General features: G+C 37.1%; 1 pseudogene; it reads right to left on the minus strand.

The window, feature by feature from the left end:
• The window catches only part of LOC133553444 (mitogen-activated protein kinase kinase kinase kinase 4-like), a 96,066-nt pseudogene that overhangs the window by 49,381 nt on the left and 23,201 nt on the right, over positions 1-23,484 (minus strand).

The following is a 23,484-nucleotide window of genomic DNA, read 5'->3' on the forward strand; positions in this document are numbered from 1 at the left end:
AGTAGTTACCTTTCTCTTTCTTCTTCCTTGTTCTGTCAAGGTGATCTTTGAGCATGATCCGCACTTGTCTCTCATTTGTCAAATCTCGAATGAAGGCATGCCTAAGTAAGGCATCGGTTGTGGGTCTGTGCAGATGATTCTTAACGAGACAGCTATCTATGAACGACAAAAAGCGCTTGGACCTGTGTGAGACATAAATAGAAGCAAAAAATGAAAAATGTAAGCATTAAACTTGATTCAGATGTATTTTTTAAATACAATTCAGGCAGTGTGCACTTTGAAGTACCATTACATAATTATTTTCCTATTTGTTTCCGCATAGCTCAAATTAAATGTAGAGTAGACACATCTGGTACGATAATGTATGCAGTATACAAAAGTGGTTTACAACAGACAGCTTGACAATCAAAACCTAATAAATAACCTAAAATAATAGCATATCACCCCCAAACTTAAAGCTCAGCTTTTGTATGAAAATGATTAATAAGAAAAAAAATATAATTTAAATGTTGGTCAAGGAGTATTTCCAAAGTGTAAATTCAAGCTCTCCATGTTTCAGAGGACCATAGCCTAGCATGTTTAAAACCCATTTTGGTATTTCTTGAGCTGTGGAGAAGTCTAAAGGCAAAAGGCGGGGATACAACTGCATACCCCAGACTGCTGAAGACTGTGCTATGAACTTGTGTTTCTCGTGGCATTAATAGTGAACGAAATACAGCATGGAGCCACAAGTTCAATCTGAATCATTTATCCATTATGTATAGAAGTGAAGGAGACAATATGATAGAGGATTAGATGGAATGAGAGTTGACATTTTTGACTTTACATAGTGATAATTAGTACTTGTTAATCAAAGTTGTGGTGATTTATATTGGAGAGCTTTCCTCAAACTAGTCCACATCAGTGAAAATAGCATCTACCAAAAGTCACAGGTCATTGTTTAATGCAACCAAGAATTAATTTGATTGAACGGATGTGTGTTTTTTGTTCATGCTGTGTATTTTAAAATCTGTACTGTACCTATGAAAAAACGGAAATGGCAAATCTTCCAGACTAATGATAGACCCCATACTGCAAATGACTGGACACAACAAATCATACCCATTAATATTTGTTTTTAACAATTAAATGGCCTCAGTAGCGACTGCAGCAGTGGTGAGGCTGCCAGCTACAGTACATTGTAAAAAGGGTGTAATTGAGGAACTTTACACAATCAAATGTTGCAATTTAATTTGTTAAACGGCAGCTCTACCTTGATATGATTAAAACTATCAATGGCACTTATTAAGCACATGCTTTGTTTAAGAGAAGGCAATATGTAAGGCTCTATTGACCTAGAGCAGAATGGGCAAACTACGGCCCACGGTCCGTATACGGCCCGTTGACCGTTTTAATCCGGTCAACGGACTTGTCCAAATTATTGTACAAAAAACTCTTAGCAATGTTAAGGCTTCTGCCTCCTGTATGCGTTTTCAGCGCTTGACTATCATTAAGGAGGAGCCACCCATTAAATTATACTAATAAATTACATTTCGTATTATCGTCAGTAAACCTTGTTCGTTTCACCATATCCCTGTAATACCACGTTTCCCCACTACATAGCGCTCATTGACCTTTTTGGCCTGTGGGATATTACTCTCTTCTCTTTAGCTTTGTCCTGTGAGAGCCCCTCTGTAAAAATGAGCTTATCAAAGCCAAGAAATTGGACAGTGAGTGCCGAGTGTTTAATGCAAAGTGGACAAGGATTTTTTTTTTTTTTTTACTGAAGTCTGATCAAAGGCTATGTGTCTGATATGCCAAGAAACTGTCGCAGTTTACAAAGAGTAAAATATCAGCCGCCACTTTGCTACAGAAGATGCTAACTTTGTTTGGCTCGACCTACGTCTGTGAGCAGACATTCAGCGTCAAGAACATCAACAAATCCCGTCACAGATCCAGGTTAACTGACCAGCATCTCAGAGATATCCTGAGAATAGCCACAACCAAACTCACTCCAGACTTTGATTCACTGGCCAAAAAAGGAGATGAACAACACTGTTCCCACTGAAACTGTGAGTTTCTCTGCTGTTATTCTGTGATAATCAAATGTAAATCATTCACGTAAATTAAATGTATACTGTGAATTTCTCTACAGTGTTTATTCTTAATCAAATGAAATTAATGCATTTGAAAAAAAAAAAAAAAACTACAATGAGCCTTGCTGCCTAATCATGATATGTTGTATGTTTTTAGGCCAAATCCTCTCACGTAATGGCTTTTACATGTAATTTATATTATTTCACACAAACACTCCATCCATCTGTTCTTGGCCCGGCCCCCCTATCAAATCTTAGAACCCAATGTGGCCCTCCTGGCAAAAAGTTTGCCCACCCCTAACCTAGACTCACTCAAAATATGTTTGTATTGACCATTTTCTGGTAACTTTTGTAAGGGAAAGCGTGTAATTGTGTGTGTGTGCATGTGTCAAGCTCACCATTTCTTTGATTTCAGTCTGGGTGGAGGGTTCCTTGGAATCAGAAATAGAGCCCTCATTGGGTGCATATCACACAGAGCTACACACAAACACACACACACAGATACAGACATATGTTCAGGGAGGGGCATCGGAAAAAGCAGCATTCAAGATAAATCCTTAGAGAAAAAACAATATTCGATAAAAATGTATTAGTGTAGTGAATTTCTTACGAGGGGCTCCCTCAGCCATCTCCAAAGCAGTGATACCTAAAGACCAGAGGTCACTCTGTCAAGAAAAAACATTTTAAACAAGTTAAACCAAGTGCACACATACAACATTTGGATGAGTTCTGCACATGACACCACAGCATGTGAACAAACTAAAACAACAAAAGTAATGAACTAAATAATCTTTTTTGTAACGATTATTTTAATATACATTAAATAGACTTCCTTGTGATCTAGAAAATATGAATCGGATATACTTTGATATAAATCTTTGCATAAATGTTTCCCAGAAGTCATGTTTATACCAACAAAACGGTTTGTTTAGGGAAGCTGTCGTTTTATATACAAATTAACTCTTTTCCCTTAATTAAATATTTTATTTAATAAGAGTCAAAAATAAACTTCCCTAGCATATCTCACTGCATGTTGCACATCAGTGTTTTGATAAGATGTAAAAATCATTTTACAAAATTCAAACACAAAAAATTCAGTTACATAAATTCTGTGTCAAAAACAGCTTTTGGAAGGAAAACTCAAATCAACCCCCATACAGCATGAAACGGAAACAATACAGTCCCTGCACAGCGGCTTGAAGCAGAGAGGAGGAGGCGGACTACTAACACATATCGGTACGTCCGGCACACTGTGACGTCAAAAATTGCCCACTAATAAAGTACATATATATATATATATATATATATATATATATATATATATATATATATATATATATATATATATATATATATATATACATACAGTATATATATATATATATATATATGTATGTATGTATATATATATATATATATATATATATATATATATAAAAGGTATCCAAAACAGCTTGCAGCGTTAAGTCCAAATGCATGAACGTTACAATTTTTGACGCTAAGGCATTGTTTGACGTGAGCATCCAACACTGTAACAACATTTATAAATTAAGAAAAGAAGAAAATCATCAATGTTTTTGGAGTGTCACTGTATTGTTTACAATATTTCATACAAAGCTAAAAGGTAATAGTTTAATGTAGTTTTATAAAACTAAAACCAATAAAATTCTAAAAAATACAAAAAAATTGTAATTGTAATTTTTTTCATACCCTGTAGTCATATGTGGCTTCGGTATTTTCATCACAAGCAATGACCTCTGGAGCCATCCAGTAGGGAGTACCAATGAAGGTGTTCCTTCGACCAATGGTCTTGTCTAACTGTGCCGAAACCCCAAAATCAACTGAAACACACATAATACAGGAGTCAATGTGTGATTGTGTTTACTGCAAAAATGTAAGAATGTAAATTGTTCTGCCTGCAGTGATGTGCATGTGTTTCAGATGCCACAGTGCATGTGTTCATGTGTCATACCAAGTTTGACTTCGGCATTGTCTGTAAGCAAAACATTCTGTCCCTTAATGTCCCTGTGAATCACATGATGGGAATGGAGATGGGAAAGACCCTGGAGGACAAACATGCATAAAAACACACAGACATGCACACAGTCAGATGACAAATGAGGTCATAAACAATTACTGAATAAAAGTAATAGTATTTCTAGCTTTTTGAGATGTTTTTTTCTTCAGGAAATAAATACTAGAGAAGATTAGCAGCAGTAAAAAAGGAAACAAATCAGTGGTAGAGTTTTAAAGAGTGTATGTGTGTGTCTCCATGTGTGTGCACTCATTTCTCCAAAGGGGTTAAATAAACAGAGGAAGTGCGTCCTAATTCTGACAATGACTTCACCATGCGATGCTGAGTGTCTGTGCGGGTGTGCGTATGTTATGGTGCTGAAACAATAAGAAGACAGCGTGGCTGACGACAGCAGAAAAAGCATTGGCGGCAGTCCAGAGCTCATTGTCCCTCGTTCATCTAACTGCTAAGAAACATCATAGTTTTAATGTTTCAACTAGGTGACTCATTGTATAATTTGGGCACAGTATTAGTTTGTGCAACTAAAAACACAAATATCCCGTCCTGTTTCACCGAACCTTGCAATCTCTTATAATGAAAATGATACCAGCTCACAGAAAAACAAAAATACAATTCCTAACACCATCCAAGTCATAGTGGGGAAACATAAAACGATTGCTGTTCAAGGAGCTTGAGAGTTTAGTCTCTTTCTTGGATGCTTTGGCAGGCGTTCTAACTACCATATGCCCAGATAGACTGATGCACTTTTAACTCCACATGCCAGGGTTGACAAGATACATTTTGTTATCTTTAGATCCGGACAAATAGATTTATGTTGAATATCGGCTGAGACAATAGTCTCAGCCGATATTTTCCATTTGCTAATTACAAGGAGCAAATTAAAAGATAGGTCATTGGGATTATTTAAGATAGCAGCACAATTGCAACAAATATATAACTTGAAGATGTATGCTCCCATGCAAGAGCATTTTTATGAGCACACAGTCAAGAGGTGTTGCACTATTCATGCATTAGCTTCTAACAATAACTGCCAACTCCTGTAATGGAATGGGTACTGATGGACGACACAATAACGTAATCGTGAAAGTTGAATAATGGTGATGATATATGCAAAAAGTGCATATTAACATGACAGGCAAAAATAAATAGCTTTAAAACATCATGCAAACGTTTTTCTATTTGCTTTTGTTTCTTTGTTTTTGTTTAAATGTTACATGATAAAGCTGCCTGCAAGTGCTGTAGTGAGCTGGCAGTTGAGTGTAAGAGTTTTGTGATTTTTGACACTCTGTAAGGTCGTGGATGTTTTGGCGTTGTCGCAGCTGACAGTAGTTTTGTTTTTGAAATACAGAGATTGTTGCTTGGCCACCTGCTCGTTGTCCTTCAAACTTCCCGGGAGACTTAGAGTGCTTTAAGACAGAAGAGGGGCCCATAGAAGCACACGGTGCTCTTTGAGTACAGTGATACACGCTTTAATTCCCACAAAGTCTCCACAAAATTTGTTGTTAAGTCGCTTTTCTGATTAAGAGTATTAATAGGGCTCTGATTACTGACAACACTAATGATCTCTAATGATCCGTTTTCCTTTTCTGAGGCAAACCCAGTTTGTTATGATGTGTTTAAAGTGCAAATTTAATAGTGGCCAGCCCACAAAATGAATGTAATAAAAAAGACTGCCTACCATATTTATGCAAGGGTATGTGTTTTAACTCTTGTGTGTTTGTAACTTTACCCTGAGCACCTCTCGGCAGATGTAAGCGATCCAGTCTTCTTTCAGACAGTTACCCTTTGTCTTTTTCACCAAGTCTGTCACAGAGCCTGCTCCACAGTACTCCATCACCAGCTAGATGGTCAGAAGCCATCAGAGACACATAAACAAATACACATGGGTGAAAAAACAGCAACCCCTGCTTGCTTCATCGGAAGCTAACATATTTAAATTTTTTCATCACAATAAACTCTATTATAGTCATTTATGCTACACATTTAGGTAGAACTGTACATGGTGTAGAGACAAGACACTTAACAGCTGTTCATCCATTCACATACACAACTTGTAATAATAAATCTGTCTATCCATTCAAATACCTAAAATCTTAAATACACTTTGTTAATGACATATCATCTATTGACTAAAAACAACAATTTAAATTGGGGAGGTACAAACCCATAACTGATGGTCCTGTCCAGCAGGACCTTTCTTAACAAAAGCTCCATAATAAGTAGCAATATTTCTATGGTGGGAATAGCTCTTTAACATGTTGATCTCCAGCTTTATTTCCTCTTCTTCCTCCTACACAAAAAAAGGCACATTAGGAAAATAACATTTAAGTACTTAGTTAGTACTCAGTATCACTTTTGTCCTCCAAAATAAATCCATGTCTGTAAATCAAATAGTATTACGCAAATTTCATGTTTAAAATCAAAATAGTTAAGGAATCTTAGCTGATCTTACAGTACATCAGACAAAATTAAACTGAGTGTTTTTCTGAACAGTTTCTATTCTACTTATAAAACAATGTGCTGAAAGGACAATTGGCATGTGTGTTACATAGCCAGTATGGCCAGTTGAGAGAGATACTACCAAGATCACTTTTAGTTTTAAACTTCTGATTTTAGAAATTGTACAGATGCATTTTCTAGAAACACCCTTAAGCTAAAATGGAAGGCTTTCTAGACGTTTGTAGAAATTTGGGTCACTTGTCAGGTCAGAGAATATTTTATGGAACTTGTTTTGTGCACTTGGACAGAAAAGGGCCATCCCCAAACTGTTATCAGAAAGTTAGAGGAGGACTGTGCAAAAGGTCTTGGTAAGACAAAGAATTAGCATTTAAATAAAGTAAATGTATGGCCCTGATGTATTTGTATAGCACAGACACCAAAGCCATACATTATAACACCGGAAATATATTGGGCTTTGGCACGGTGCCTTGTTTGATCTGGTATACTAAGGTAAATCACTGCATCAAGACACTACAGGAAAACTCAACAACACATATCAAGGTTAGTCATTAGGCCAGGAGGGTTGCACAGCAGTCTTTGTTTTCACTCAAAAAACAAAAGAAAACTTTAAAAATAACTCCTAAATCTAAGTTAGACTCAGTGGATTGGGTGGGCAGAAGAAGAGGTGAAGAAGGTCAAGAAGGTGAATGTGGATGTTAACCAGAAAGCAGGAAACAACTGTGTGGGTTTCACAGTCACTGACCTCTTCTAAATCTCTACAGGAACAGCTGGGTGAAAATGACATGGTACGGTTTGAACTTTGACCCCAGCACACACACAAAGCATCCTGCCTGTGGCTTGAGTGTGTATTTGTGTGTGAGTGTAACAAAGACATCCTAATCAGTTCAACCATGCTATTGATAACACATTCATTGATGTTCAAAATGCTAGCAGGCATCTTTGTTAGTTTTTGAAGTTATTTTAGCCACTATTTAAGACATTAATTCAAATACAGTAATCCTCTTATAATTGCACCTTTTTAATAAAACATTATTAAAGCCAACCCATGTCAGACCTTGCAGAACCATGCTGTTATTACAGACAGTTTGTGTTCTTGTGCACACTTGATAACACAAACAAAGGTTAGAAAATCTACCACTGCTCACCTGGTTGCCTCACACTATGTTGCTGTAAAACTATAAATTAGAGCAGATAACATCAGACCATTTCTACTTCAAACAATTACAATAATTTTCAAGTTATACTATGCAAGAGATCCACAGTCTATTCCTAAATGATCTCTATCGAACATCTTAATCACTCACACTACAGAGAACATTAAGTGATGAAGTGATTAAATCATTGAGCTTGAATTTTATTTTATTTTATTTTTGTACCGCATTAGTCATCTATGGGAGTATGTTCGTAACCATGAAACATCGCAACACAGAACATTATAACATAAGGACTGCATTCCATTTAAAACAACATCTTATATTTTTGTCCTTGCTTTGTGGCAATTTTTTGGGAAAGGAAATACGTATTTAAGCTATAAGGACTTGGAAGAGGAAAATGGAAAGTGTTAATTAGGAAAAGAAAAATAAAGACACAGATTTTGAAGAAAATATACGAATGAGGGATGACAGATGCAAAACTGTCTTAGTGCCGCCACCTCATTTTACTGGCGGACGGAGGGGCTCTTAAACGGTGGCAGTGTGTGTGTGTGTGTGTGTGTTTGTGTGTGTGTGTGTGTGTGGACAAGGGTAAGGTTAGGTGGGATACATCCTGGATAACCTTAGTGTAGAAGGAGCCCGATACGTTCCTTTTTCTATTCTAATGTCTTCTGTCTCGTCCCCTGATATTGCAATGGTCCACTGTCCGTTTAATACATAGAAAAGTCCTACTATAAAAGATATTCAAATTGTATATATTTATATATTAGGTATACATGATAATTAATGGATCAATAATAATCAGGCCAATATTAAGAATTATATTGTCACACTGATAAATCCAATAAATAAAAAAAACATCTCTGATAATCGATAAAAAAAAGAGTTCCCGTTTATGGGTATCAGTCTTGGAAGTTATCAGATCGTATTTGGGTTGGAAAAAATATATTATGCACCCCTATTTTATATATAAGCAATAGTGAACATTTTGGAAGTGTAATTGTCTGTTTCGATAAAATGATACCTTACCTCTGTGACTTCCATGACTTTGATAGCTGCCATTTGACCTGTTTTGACATGACGACCCTGTTAGGAGACATGAAGAGTAACATCAGCAGACATGCTTAATCCTTAGCCAAAACTTTTTGAGTTATGATAAATCAAATAATAGTCATTGAGTTTATGGTGCACATGTAGGTCCCATGTTCATGACGCACATATGAACAATTATGACAAAAGACACTTTTGAATCTATTCACAAAACACTTGGTATAAATCTGTCAATCCATTCATTCACACACCAATACAGATGTCACACGCATGAGTGCTCAAATACCTCACAGCTTACTGTATAGACATGCCCAAATAAACATTACATCAATGCTGTGGTTTTACTTGCATTTTATTTTGATCAACCTTAAAAATGTGGGTCTTTTATGTGAAACAAATTTAAGTAATATAAATAAATATAATATAAAAGAGTTATAGCAAAGTGTCCATTGCATTAAGGCTATGTCCACACAAACACAGATACTGAATAAACACATACTCATCTCTGCGTTTAGGCTTCTTGTCCATATGCAAACGCATACTCTTGTCCTTAAACACGCAAACTTTTGCAAACGCTGGCCAAAGTGTAGAGGCACAAAACTCTCCGCTTAGCGTATGCGCGTGTACACCGAACAAACGGAGACTTGTGATGAAGTCGATGTTGTGCGCTGTCATTTCGAAAGCTCAGCAACACTGCCTTGCTGGCTTTAAACACACAATAAGAGAATTTATTGTATGTTTTAATGTAAACATGCTGTTATTTCCACTCAACATTAATAAAAAAGACACATCAAAATGGGCTTTGCGACACTTTAGCCAGTCCTAATAATGACAGATACGATTGCTGTCCAACCTCTACCTGATGGGGCAACTTTGACAAGCAAGACTTTTTTTGCTCTGTGTCATAAGGTACAACATTACCTTATCTGTTTAGTCCTTATTTAACAACAAGTCATTAAGTCAACATACGTATGTTGCTTCCATTTTTGTAGATGGAGCCGGGCTAGGCAGTGCACCAGCGTAAAAAGCGATCAAGCAACTTAACAAAAACATGATATAGTGTCCTCCTTGTAGTGTATACTGATGTTAAAACAATGTAGGCTTCTTGCACATGTAATATATCACTATATCAATAATTAAATGCTTTATAATTCCACAAGAGTTTTGCAGCGGCACACGCACATCCGGGGGCTTTATATAGGCACTTAAAGGAGCCAAATGTAATACCTTCATGTCAAGTCATCATTAAATGGCCCTGATATGTCAAAAGGTATTGATAAATCATGTTCTTTTCAAATAGTTCAGCTGGGATATGCTAATTTCCAAAATTTGATTTATACCCTCGAAATAATGTTGTTTTCATTTTGATGTCCCGCCCTCTACTGTTTGACCAATTGGAAAGTCCATGAATGTGTCGCATCCAGGTTGCAAGTTACACACCGTCATCTTCGTCTAGCTACTGCCACTGGTAAAGTTACTAAACATGCCAGACCTTAGTAAATCTAAAAATTGTCATTACGTTTCTCAATTTATGCATGACAAAGCCAAGACCAAAACGAGAATTTGTATCGGGGATGCCTTTAAAAGATGAGGACAACTGAAGGCGGAGAATATCTTTACATCTGTCGCCAAATTTGCTAAATTCCTCCTTGATAGGTAAATAAGGCATTTATGTGTTCTTATTACTTGTGATACTGGAAATGGACATTTGGTATGTAAAATATATTGTTCAATGGTCTTGTCTAACAAAGTTAGTATGTTCACCCAACGAATGCTTAGCTTAAACATCGGCATACAGGCTAACGGGGGATATATTGGCCCGTTAGCCGGTATGTCGATGTGTAATTGAATTCCTTCCATCCATCCATTTTCTACCGCTTATTCCTTTTGGGGTCGCAGGGGGCGCTGGTGCCTATCTCAGCTACAATCGGGCGGAAGGCGGCCTACACCCTGGACAAGTCGCCACCTCATCGCAGGGCCAACACAGATAGACAGACAACAGTCACACTCACATTCACACACTAGGGCCAATTTAGTGTTGTCAATCAATCTATCCCCAGGTGCATGTCTTTGGAAGTGGGAGGAAGCAGGAGAACCCAGAGGGAACCTATGCATTCACGGGGAGGACATGCAAACTCCACACAGAAAGATCCCGAGCCCGGGATTGAACCCTGACTACTCAGAACCGTCATATTGAATTGACAGGGCAAAATATATTTTCGACAAATAAAACCTATGTGGATATGGGTAGTATCAGTGTCTATTTTGTTCTGATTATTCTGATACGCTGAGGAAATGGGTTTCAACATTAGCACAACCATCATGGCAATGTGAAACGTATGGAGACAGCCAAATCACATAGTAAAATACTTCCTCATTCGTGTTTGCATATTGTGGACATGTACCAAGTTATATCTGAAACGTTTGAAACAGTAGCCTATATGCATACCTTGGTAAAATGTCTCTTCTTTTGTTTTGGGTGTACATAAAGTCCGCTAAGCATGCTCTACTTATTTTTACCAGTATAACTATTGCTAGTGTTGGTTGTAGTTCCTTTCAGTCTATGTTTTCTGATAGTACTGACAATAACCATATGATTGCCATTTGTTGTGATATTGTATGCAAGCATGATGTACTTCTTCCCGAAAATAGTCGAATTTATGTACAAAACGTGTTGATTCGAGATTTGTTACTGACAAAACACTTGTCTATTCAGGTATTATGGTCCCAGCACATTAAACCCTAGTAAGAGGCAGTGGAAGTTTGAAGTTCTTTGGAGTAGCCCAGTCAATCGAACTGGATTTGGCTGCGTATCTTGCAACCTCAGTCAGAGAGAGAGGGTGGGGGGGGGACTACATAATTTTGACCGTGATTGCAGTACCATTTCTGGCCAGATTTTAACATATGGCTCCTTTAAACATGCAGAAGGGTTTCCTTGGTTTGCTAGTGCATGCTGATTTTAGAAATAATGTACACTTCACTGCACACGTAATACATCACAATGGTGCTGAACATGGCATCACCGTGTTGCTAAACATGTTATAATTCTATTAGTGTTAGGTTTCGGCAGCACAGCCGCACATGTGTGCTTTAAACACTGAAAATGAGATGCATAATGTTCCCAAGGCTCTGTGTACGTGCAGGCTGGTTTTAAAGATAATGTACATGTCATTGTATATTGTCTAGTATATCAAAATAAACATAATACGAGTTGTAATGCCACCAAGTCAGCTGTTGCTGCTTTTTTCAGGCTTCTGATTGGACAACATGTGCATGTGTATGTGTTTGTGTGTGGACATAGACAGTTTTGAAACTATGGAGATCGTTTCAACCCCAAATATGCATTTATGAAACTGTCCGTGTTCGTGTAGACAATAATAATACTGCGTAAATGAAAACCCTAAAGTGGGTTGATAATCGATTTATTCATTGTGAATAAAGTAATGCATGTAAAAGTGCCGGTAAATTTCCTATTAATGCACCCCAGTTTTATTTTAAAAGCCCTCCTCAAGTGACATCCTTTTACATTTGAGGTGACTTTACACCCATGCAGTAAATACTGTCATGATCTTGTCGGAGTAAATAAATACTTTTATGAGCTTGTCGTAGAAGATACGACAGGCTTTCTGCCTTGGCTGCGGGTAATGGGTTTTGACTTTGTTTCCAGGTTTTAAAGTGTCATGATGACACGCCTATCTTGCCGCAGATTGGCCTGATGTAATGTTTTACTCTGTCCTTAGCCAACCGTAAACCATACGTAAACCAACCAATCATTATGGATTTTCTCCATACGTTTTTTGTTTTATTTTTTTTGTTTTAAGTTGTCCAGCAGTTAATGAATAATATCAACATTCTTATATTTCGTATAAGAGCCTGTGTATTTTAAGATGACATCATAACATGGACAGGACCAGAAGTGTTGAATTATTTTAAATCGGCTGGTTGTAATTATAGTTGGGGGAAATAATCGATTTTTAGATGCATCGCAATTCGAACAAGGATGATTATAAAATCAATTATTAAACGTGAAAAATCGAGAATGGATTATTTATTGTAAATAAAGTAATGTAGACAGTTCTAAAATGTGACAGACTGCAGCGAGCTACACGAGAGCCGACCAGCTCCTTTATTATAGGGCACTTATGTTTATGTTTTGCAAGTTTCTATTAATTTATTAAATGTAATGGGAATTAATTTAACTGTTCCTTATTACAAACGCACTGTGTTTAAAAGTTGCAACATAATCACGTTTCATCAAACATATATCAACGTTGTTGCCCTAGGGTAAACTGGGCAACACATGGCATACTGACAAAGCTTAACCCATTGTTACTATAACAATCTACAAGATTAATATAGGTTGTCTCTCTCTCTTCCCCTCCATCTTTCGGTATTCCCTTTTTTTTTTTTTTTATCTTTCTAGTTATCAGTATGTATACGTATTGTTGCCTTTGAACAACTGTATTGTTGATAATAGAGGTAAACTATTGGTATTGTTCATGATCAATAGCGCTTTTTCTATTGGTATTTGTATTGCTCCAGTTGTAGTGTAACAATGCTCATTGTCATTTCTATATTATTATTTATTTCACCAACTGCTTCTCTGCTATCACTTTTACGATCATATTTGTACGTATCGTATGTGCTGGTGTTGTTCTATTGTTGTTGTGTTTTTTGTTGTTATTGTTGTGTTTGCTGTTGTTGTTATTGTCTCTCTGTCTAATCCTCCTCTTATCCCCACAATTTCCCCCTCTGTCTTCCTTTTTTTCTCTCTTTTTCTATCCCCTCCTGCTCCGGCCCGGCTGCACCAAATGATAATATAAATACATTTAATAAAGTCAAACTCAAATAAGGCAACAAGAGAAGTATCCTACACTTCTCTTTTGTAAAGTAAATCTGAACAGCCGATATGGGCATCTACATCAACTATATGATTTGCCTGAGAAGCTGGACAGGACAAAAAAAAAACAACCCAAAAATAAAATAAAAAAAGTTGCAAGTGATAAACACTTATTTAGTGAAACAAAATGAAATGTAAAACTGCATCAATACACATAAATTAAAGATGCATCAATAATCGAATTTTGATTGAATCATAGCTCCTGAATTCTAATCCAATAAGAAGGTGGCCAAAGAGTCCCAGCTCCAATTGTTATACACAACAACTGTCCTCTATATAGTGCACTGTATGATATAGGGCCACATACTGTAGGCTCAATAGTGCTTCACTGATATTGTGCTGAATAAGCAGCCATTAAACAGACACACTGACAGATAGCTGATATTCTCTCAAAAAGAATACAATATGTTTTTTTAGATGCAAGAGCAACTGTCGAGCCCACTAACCCTTATTCATTCTAACCTTGACATAATTTCCATAATTGCACTGAATTTTGTCACAGGAGGTTGACTGTGATAAATAAGGAAATGGCCTTCCTGTCTGTCCTGTCTCATCTTCTGCTAACAGTGCTGCCACCACAGGTTATAAATGTGATATGTTCTACTGGGCTACTTATTAACAGCAAGCATAAGTAACTGTCACACACACAAATACACATACACATATAGCTCTCAGTCAAGATTAATGAGAGAAAGCTTTTGGTCTTTCTGACACTGTTCAATACATCTCAAATACAGATATGCCCAACACTTGTGAAAAAGCTATTCGAATCAGACATGTAGTACACACAAACAAGGCAAGATACCACAGCTTTCTCTGACACACACACACACACGCACTGACACATGCACACAAGCATGTCATAGTACACTATAAATATTGCACCAGTGAAAAGGTTACTGTAATATATTCATACATATGTTAATTGGATACAATAGAGACATTTATAACATGGACAGCAAATAGTCAAATGTGACAAACATTTAGTGCCACTTGTTAGTTTCTGTCTTACTCCTTTTCTCAATGTGTCTGCCTCATCCTTGTCTTTGTCTTTTTGTCTACAGAGAACAATAAGCCTGCAAATTATATGCTGCTAGAAAAAACATCAAGAAATAGTGTGCTGGTAATCCTACAGTTTATTCCAGTACATGCACAATGTAATACAGATACGGCTTTGTTTATGTTGCAATCTCATGCATGTAGAATTTGGGGATCTGTATACATATCTAAGGGAATGCCCAGTTCCAACCATCCATCCATTTCTACCGCTTATTCCCTTTGGGGTTGCGGGGGGCGATGGTGCCCCCCTCAGCTACAATCGGGCGGAAGGCGGGGTACACCCTGGACAAGTCGCCACCTCATCGCAGGGCAGAATGCCCAGATTTTCTACATGAAAAATACACTGCATTGTAGACTATTTGTGAAAGGCTCTATTGACTACGAGTGTTAATATCACTAAAAAATCTCTTCCAGGGCAAGTCATTCACATACTTAGAACTTGTTTTCATCTGAAACACATTAGCTTCCACCAGACGCTTCTTCAAAGGTGCTAATGAGTCCTGACCATTTCTGACGAGCAACAGGCCTAAAGCTTAGAAAAGGGAAATTGTAAGACTGACACTTACACTCTTAGAAACCGAATTTCCTATGAACATATTAAGAAATTACATGACAAATATATGATAATGCGATTTGCTAGCAATTCACTGGTCATTTTTGGCAATGGTTGAAAAAGACAAGATTTCATTGAGCAGTCATATTTTAGAAGTACTGTTCTTTGTCAGACATTTGATTGTTTTTGTTTCTGGAGGAAGGACCAATTAAATGTAGGAAGGAAGCAGGAAGATCTCCTTGTCAACCTTCCCCATTAATTTAAACTTTTTGTTGGACGTTATAAGTTCTATGAAAAGTATTGATGAATAACAGACACTGCTTTTGAATTATGGAAGTCTGTATGAAAAAATATGACTTGTTTTAAGTGTAACAACACACAAGGGTCATCGGCACAATACAAAGCTATAATTCTCTCAGGGGCTGCTTTCCTCTTCCCCAGTTTTCATCAGTCTCTCTCCCTCTTCCTTCCTTCTGTGCTTGGACTTTCTGCCTTTCACCACTGTCCTCCTTCCTTTAGCCTGTCTTGCTCTTTCATGGCATGATTTGTTTTTCTTTCTCTTGCAAACAATAACAAACATGTTTTTAAAAAGACAGAATAGCTCACAGTCTATTTTGTGCATTATTTTACTACTTTAAATCAAGATATCTATCTAAATTAGGGCTGGGCGATATGGCCTAAAAATATTGAGATATTAAAAAAAGGCCATATCGCCCAGCCCTAATTTAGATAAATATCAGGGTGTACTCTGCCTTCCGCCCGATTGTAGCTGAGATAGGCGCCAGCGCCCCCAAAGGGAATAAGCGGTAGAAAATGGATGGATGGATCTTGGTTTAAAGTAGTAAAATAGTGCACAAAATAGACTGTGAGCTATTCTGTCTTTTTAAAAACACGCCATATATATCTCGATATTTTGCCTAAGCCTTGAGTGAACACTTGGTACATATATTCACAGCAGTAAGATGATTCTATGTGTCTATATTAAAACATTCTTGTTCATATCACATTTATATATGCTCATTTTAAACTTTCATGCAGAGAAGGAACTCACAACTAAGTCAATTGACCAAAACTGTATTTATTAAACAGTTATTAGCAGGTGCCTTTTCAAATGATGCTACATATTAGCAGTAATGCTACTTTTGGTAGCATTGCTTGTGCCCCACACTTGACAAATTAAAGTTGTCTATTCGACATCTTCCTGCTTGAAGCCGAACCACCGCCAGAAGATGGACCCCCTGCTGCTGTTTTTCTTGGGAAATAATTTTTCTTTCATTCGCACCTTCTGTCTCTCGTATTACCACTCGCACGGCTCCGCGAGCATCACAGCTAACTTTACAGAAGCTGTTACCTCTCTGCTGGGCGAGGGCATGTACGTACAGTGGGGAAAAATGTATTTAGTCAGCTACCGACTGTGCAAGTTCTCCCACTTAAAATAATGACAGAGGTCTGTAATTTTCATCATGGGTACACTTCAACTGTGAGAGACAGAATGTGAAAAAAAAAATCCAGGAATTCACATTGCAGTAATTTTAAAGAATTTATTTGTAAATTATGGTGAAAAATAAGTATTTGGTTAACCATTCAAAGCTCTCACTGATGGAAGGAGGTTCCTACAATAAGAATTCCTGGATTTGTTTTCACACTCTGTCTCTCACAGTTGAAGTGTACTTATGATGAAAATTACAGACCTCTGTTATCATTTTAAGTGGGAGAACTTGCACAATCAGTGGCTGACTAAATACTTTTTTGCCCCACTGTATGTGACGTATGACGTGACAGTGTGTGACGTGTGTAAGTGCGCTTGCTGTTTTTGAGAAGGAGACACAAGAAGGAGTGGGAAGAGCCTGCAGTGTAATGCCCACAGCTCAAAGCAACTGCGTGAGAACGTATACTCGAATGTTACGATATAGTCATTTTCTATATCGCACAGAGACAAACCCGCGATATATCGCGTATATCGATATATCGCCCAGCCCTAATCTAAATGTTACTGTATTCAATAAAAACTGGTTAATATGACTAAAACAATTCACCTTCATTTGCCTTAGCTTGATTTTTGTCATTCAATCAACACATTAATTAATATTTTATTAGAGCGTATCAAAACACGTATTGGTACGTCAGACTTAGCCTTGTCTTGGGTTTAACTCTTATCTTACTGACAGGATGCAGTGCGTCTCCCATAACAATGTGACATCGGACTATGTTAAGGTAACGTGTGGAGTTCCCCAGGGTTCGGTTCTTGGCTCTGCACTCCTTATTAACACCACGCTGCCGCTAGGCGACCTCATACACAAATACGGTGTTAGCTTTCACTGTTATGCTGATGATACCCATCTCTACATGCCCCTAAAGCTGACCAACACGCCAGATTGTAGTCACCTGGAGGCGTGTCTTAATGAAATTAAACAATTGATGTCCGCTAACTTTTTGCAACTCAACACCAAGAAAACGGAAATGCTGATTATCGGTCTTGCTAGACACCGACAGCTATTGAATAATAACACCTTTACATTTGACAACATCTACGGTCCTCTCCAAAGTTTCTCATAGTCTTTCACATTGACATCCCACTGGGTTGTGAGTTTTTCCTTGCCCTTATGTTGGATCTGAACCGAGGATGCTGTTGTGTCTTGTGAAGCCCTTTGAGATTTTTGTGATTTAGGGCTATATAAATACACATTGATTGATTAATTATATCAAGTACATTAGAGGGTGTCAAGCACCAAAAGAGAGGAAGTTGAACTTTTTAAACCAAAATCATTTGCAGAAGTATAAGTGATTTATGTTTAAAGATTTCATTATAGCCAGCTGTTCTTTGACGTAGTACATCCATAACATTTCACAACAATAGGCCGTCTTCCACCGCAAGAACTTTTACAGGGACTTTCCCATTTTCCCCATTTAAATAAAGTTCCCCCTGTGTTTCCACCAAAAATAACCCTGGTAGAGTCAGTTCTTCGGGCACTTTTTGGAATTCTTCCCGGCTGGATGAGACTTTTGGAAGGTTCCCGGAACATTAACAGAGGCGGGCTGTGCTGTCAAACTCTGATTGGTTAAACACAGGTCAGGGCGTTCCAAAAACATCTTTTTCAAACACAATTGCAATTAGAATACGCATGGCAACTTCTTTATTTCTTATTTCTTGTGTCTTTCTACTACAACATATTTGATAACGGAGAGAAAGAAGAACAAAAGAAACTTTCAACTTGCAGGACATTTTGTGGGGCATCCTTGTGCTGAAGAATAATCTATTCTGCAATGTTTTTACTCAGCCTTTGTCTTTAAATTGCATGCATTTCATTGTTGTTTCCAATTTTTTTCACAAACTTAATTCCGTAACGTGAAGCTACGAGAAGTGGACGGACTAAACGCATTTACATTCCCATTTGAAGCCGGACTCTAAGCGGCTTAATTTTTAAATCTTATTGTTTTGTATATTATTGCTTTGTATTTCATTTACTTAGACTTTAGTAAACTAATCAACACAATTGTATCTGTTTATTGACATGGTATCAGTGTACAAAAATATTAAACCACTCCTCTATATGTCGTCAGACTAATTTGTATAAACTACCCCGAATTGTGAAATGCGTTGGAAAAATGAACCAAACATTTCTACAGGAACCTATAGTTTTAGGAACTAGAGATTCCATGAAAGTTTTGGTGGAAAAGGGTCAAATGGCATTCATATATATATATTTTTGGTAAGAAGAAACCGGAAATAATGAGCCATGGTTGGTTGAATAAACAAAGGAACTCAGTCTGGTAAGTAACCCAGCTAACAAGAACTAATGAGTGAGCAATGGGAGGGACACAGCCAATCACGTTACAATATCAACTATCAAGTTTGGTTGTGCCATCTCGCTGTCTAAATGTTGATTATATGCATTGAGTGAGAAGAGAAACTAAAAATAAGTTATGCAGAGATTCAAGATATTTTCGTCAAAACAGGAATTGTCACATTGACAATGTGGCAGTTTTTAGGATTTTTTCAAACTGACCGTAATGCTTTGACATGCTCATCTTTTCTTTTCAAACCTCGTCCGTTTCCTATTTAGATGTACGTAAACCACGGATAGGAAGTGAAGTGCAGGACTGTAAAAATAGAATGAATAACAAATATACTACTTTAAAATAATAATTTGATTAAATAATAATTACTGCATAACATAAATTAATTTCCATACTTAAATATGAATAACAGGCCAAAATAAATGTTACACAGACCATGTAACTTCCTGGCAGTAAACCTGCAAGAAAATGTTCTCCCCAGGCTTCTCTATGATTACATTTTCCCACTTGGCATCAATTTGTTAGAATTTATTAAGCATTTTTAACATATTCCGTATTTTTGCATGTTAATTTGAAGAGGTTATTGTTAAGTGGTTATTTTGATTTTAGAATTTTGTTTACATTGATTGTTGAGTGTTTTTCATGGTTGTGTTGACATGTTGACACCTTCTTTTTGCTTTCAGAGCTTATGGGAATATAATCAGAGGAAGGTTACATTTGAAATAAAAATGTTAACATTTAATATATTTTTCATAACATGACTCTCGCCAGATCCTTGTAGTTTGCTGAGCTCCACACAAGGATCTGGGACTTTTTAATAGGAGATGTATTTTAGAAGGCGGGGCCTTGTAAAAAAATCATTGTATGTGATTGGATAAACCACTTGTACGTTATCTAGAATGACATGCTACTTTAACCACTCACATCTAAATCAACCTGTGGCTCTGATGAGAGCGACCCTGGGAAATCCAAAACAGAACAGCCTACATATTGGAGAACGACAGAGCGAAATGTTAGAGAACTTTTACTTAAACAACGCAGCAATGTCAGTAGACGATCAATGTTGTTTGTGCAAAGAAAATATGTCAGCACATGACTCCTCGGTGCATGCTGCCATTGTTGTTTGAATCAAACAGTCGCTTCGGCGCTACTTCACATCTATGAAATCCCGCCCGGCAATTCCTGATTGGTTCATTATTTTTTGCTATCTTGAAGGAGTTTGCATTGCCATCGAGCCCAGATCCTTGTGTGGAGCTCAGGAGTCAGGTTATATTTTTCATAGGTCTTGAAAAAAAAAATGTATTATCGATGTAGATCATATAAAAAACCTATATCTTGATACAGTTTTCAGCCATATCGCCCAACCCTAGTCAAAAGTCACAGACATCAGCTGCGTAAGCTGCATTTAGGGAACACTCTATTACAAGTGACCCATAACAGCAAATATGTCTTCTTGTTTAATACGTTAAATATAGTAATTCCTCGCTTTTTCGTACCAAAAAGTCAGATGAAGACCGAATCTGGTAAAAACCGAAGCAATTTTTACCTGTGAAATGTGATTAATCTGTTCCAGACACCCAAAATCATGAACACATTACACATTTTGCAGACAATAAATAAATAAATAAATAAATGGGTTGTACTTGTATAGCGCTTTTCTACCTTCAAGGTACTCAAAGCGCTTTGACACTACTTCCACATTTACCCATTCACACACACATTCACACACTGATGGAGGGAGCTGCCATGCAAGGCGCCAACCAGCACACATCAGGAGCAAGGGTGAAGTATCTTGCTCAGGACACAACGGACGTGACGAGGTTGGTACAAGGTGGGATTTGAACCAGGGACCCTCTGATTGCGCACGGCCACTCTCCCACTGCGCCACGCCGTCCCAATGATTAATTATACATGCGAAATGAGAAATGAAGAACACAATTTAAAAACAAATATTTAACATCACTTTTAACTTTAATGACAAACTTGTTGGCGAAGACAGCAACGGGCAAGGGGGAGGACACCACTTTCGTACTTTTTGCGAAATATTTTTCCTTAATTCCCTAGTTCGTTTCACCTTCTTTATCAAAGTGCTCACACATTTTTCTGGCCCTATGTTGGCTTATGTTACAGTTGTGGTCAGTATAATAAAGCATGGAGACTGCATTACTGTAACAATAGGGTTGTGAGATATATCGATATACACGATATTACGCGGGTTGGTCTCTGTGCGATATAGAAAATGACTATATCGTGATATTTGAGTATACGTTCTCAAGCAGTTGCTTTTAGCTACGGGCATTACATTACAGGCTCTCCTCGCTCTTTCCTGTCTCTCCTTCTCACAGACAAGCACACCTTCATACACATGTCACATATTGTCACGTCATACATCACATACTTGCAACTGTAATTGTAACTTAATATCAAACCTAATGCAATAATTAAACAATTATCGAAATCAGCCCATTTTTTATGTTGCAATACAAAAGTAATTTTATTATCAAAAAGACAATTAATATTTATTTACAAACACAAAAATACCAAAAATCGGTACCGTTAAATACTGATATATATTCCCAGGTAATAATAATTAGTATACGCCCTCGTTCAGCAGAGAGGTAGCAGCATGGGTAACGTTAGCTGTGATGCTAGCAGAGCCGCGCCAGTGGTAATACGAGAGAAAGAAGGTGCGAATGAAGAAAGAAGTAATTCCCAAGAAAAACAGCAGGGTGTCTATCGTCTGGCGGTGGTTTGGTTTCAAGTGGGAATATGTCGAACAGACAACTTTAATAAGTCAAGCATGCGGCACAAGTGTTTCTATAAAAAGTAGCATTACTGCTAATATGTAGCATCTTTTAAAAAGTCACCCGCTAGAGAATGAAAAGTGCTTCAAACTGCATATCAACATCTCTGTTCGGTGCCACACCATCAAAATGCACTTAAGATGTCTCTGACAATCTTGTACTTTCTGTTTTGGAAATGACATGAAGGTTTGTGCCTTTCCTTAATAACTGTTTAATAAATACAGTTTTAGTCAATTGACTTAGTTGTGATTTCTTTCTATGAATGAAAGTTTAAAAGTAGCATATATTAATGCAGTATGAAAAAGAATGTTTTAATGTAGACACATAGAATCATAATACTGTTGTGATTATATGTATCAAGTGTTCATTCAAGTCCAAGGCAAAATATCGAGATATATATCGTGTATCGCGATATGGCCTAAAAATATCGAGATATTAAAAAAAGGCCATATCCCCCAGCCCTAATTAACAACATGTGAAATTTCTTGTCTTGGCAGTCAAGTCTAAAGAATTCTACGTGGGCAAATGGACTAGTTTTGTTACACACAAAATCAAAGCATACATAAATAGAAATATTACTGAATGTGTGAACAGTGTACATTATAGATGAACAAACTACTTTACTATATCTTAACTATTTTTTAAAACCACACAAGGACTACTGTACAACAGCAGCTGAGCATCTGCAACACTTAGCTTTGGTGGAGTGATAATTTTCACATTCACACATAAATGTGTGCACACACACTCTCACATTACAGAAGTGGCTTGCACAGAAGGGAAGTTCCTTTTACAAACAGGGAAACGCCCAGTGTGTGAATGCGTTGAGAAAAAAAATGATGACAAGACGATGAGTGAGAAGATCTGATCCGTGATCTGCCTTAAGTTGATCACGGTTTTAGTTAATTTTTGTATTGTTTTGTAGTTAACATATCTGCATTATTTTAGTGTCAAGAAATAAAAGTTCAGTTACTTCTGAAACATTCTAAGAATACTACAAAGCTATTTGAACAAGGCTCTTTGTCATTGGAATAGCAACTTATCCAATATTCCTACCATGTGACTATTAATGTTGCGCATATTTTGTCTTTTGCTGCCCACATGTGTGTGTGTGTGTGTGTGTGTGTGTGTGTGTGCGTGTGTGTGTGTGTGTGTGTGTGTGTGTGGGGTGCATGCCTTAGGTATGTTGTTGACAACAGAAAAACAGTAATTTGCTATGTTGAATAAATAAGCAGGTCAGAGGGGAAGGAGGTCATTGTCTAAGATGAGGACTCAAGAAGTCATGACAAAGTCGGAATATTTGTCCCCTTTTAAATAAGTCATCAAACATAAAATACCTCTATGTATAGCTGTATTTAAAAAAGTCAACTTTTATGATTACTTTCACTTGCTAAAATAGGTTATCCACATCAATATACTGTATTTACAAAAACTTAAGACTTCAGCAACGTCTTTATAATCCACAAAATATGCTTGGACGTGGCAATAATGGCAATGTCATGCAGTGTAACAGATTTAAACCCTATACTGCAGTACTATAACTGTTGTGCTTAACAAAGTGGTTGTCTTGGCTTTCCTATTTAAATGTACAAAATGAAT

This window comes from Nerophis ophidion, linkage group LG05 (assembly GCF_033978795.1).
Source record: "Nerophis ophidion isolate RoL-2023_Sa linkage group LG05, RoL_Noph_v1.0, whole genome shotgun sequence".
Lineage (NCBI taxonomy): Eukaryota > Metazoa > Chordata > Actinopteri > Syngnathiformes > Syngnathidae > Nerophis > Nerophis ophidion.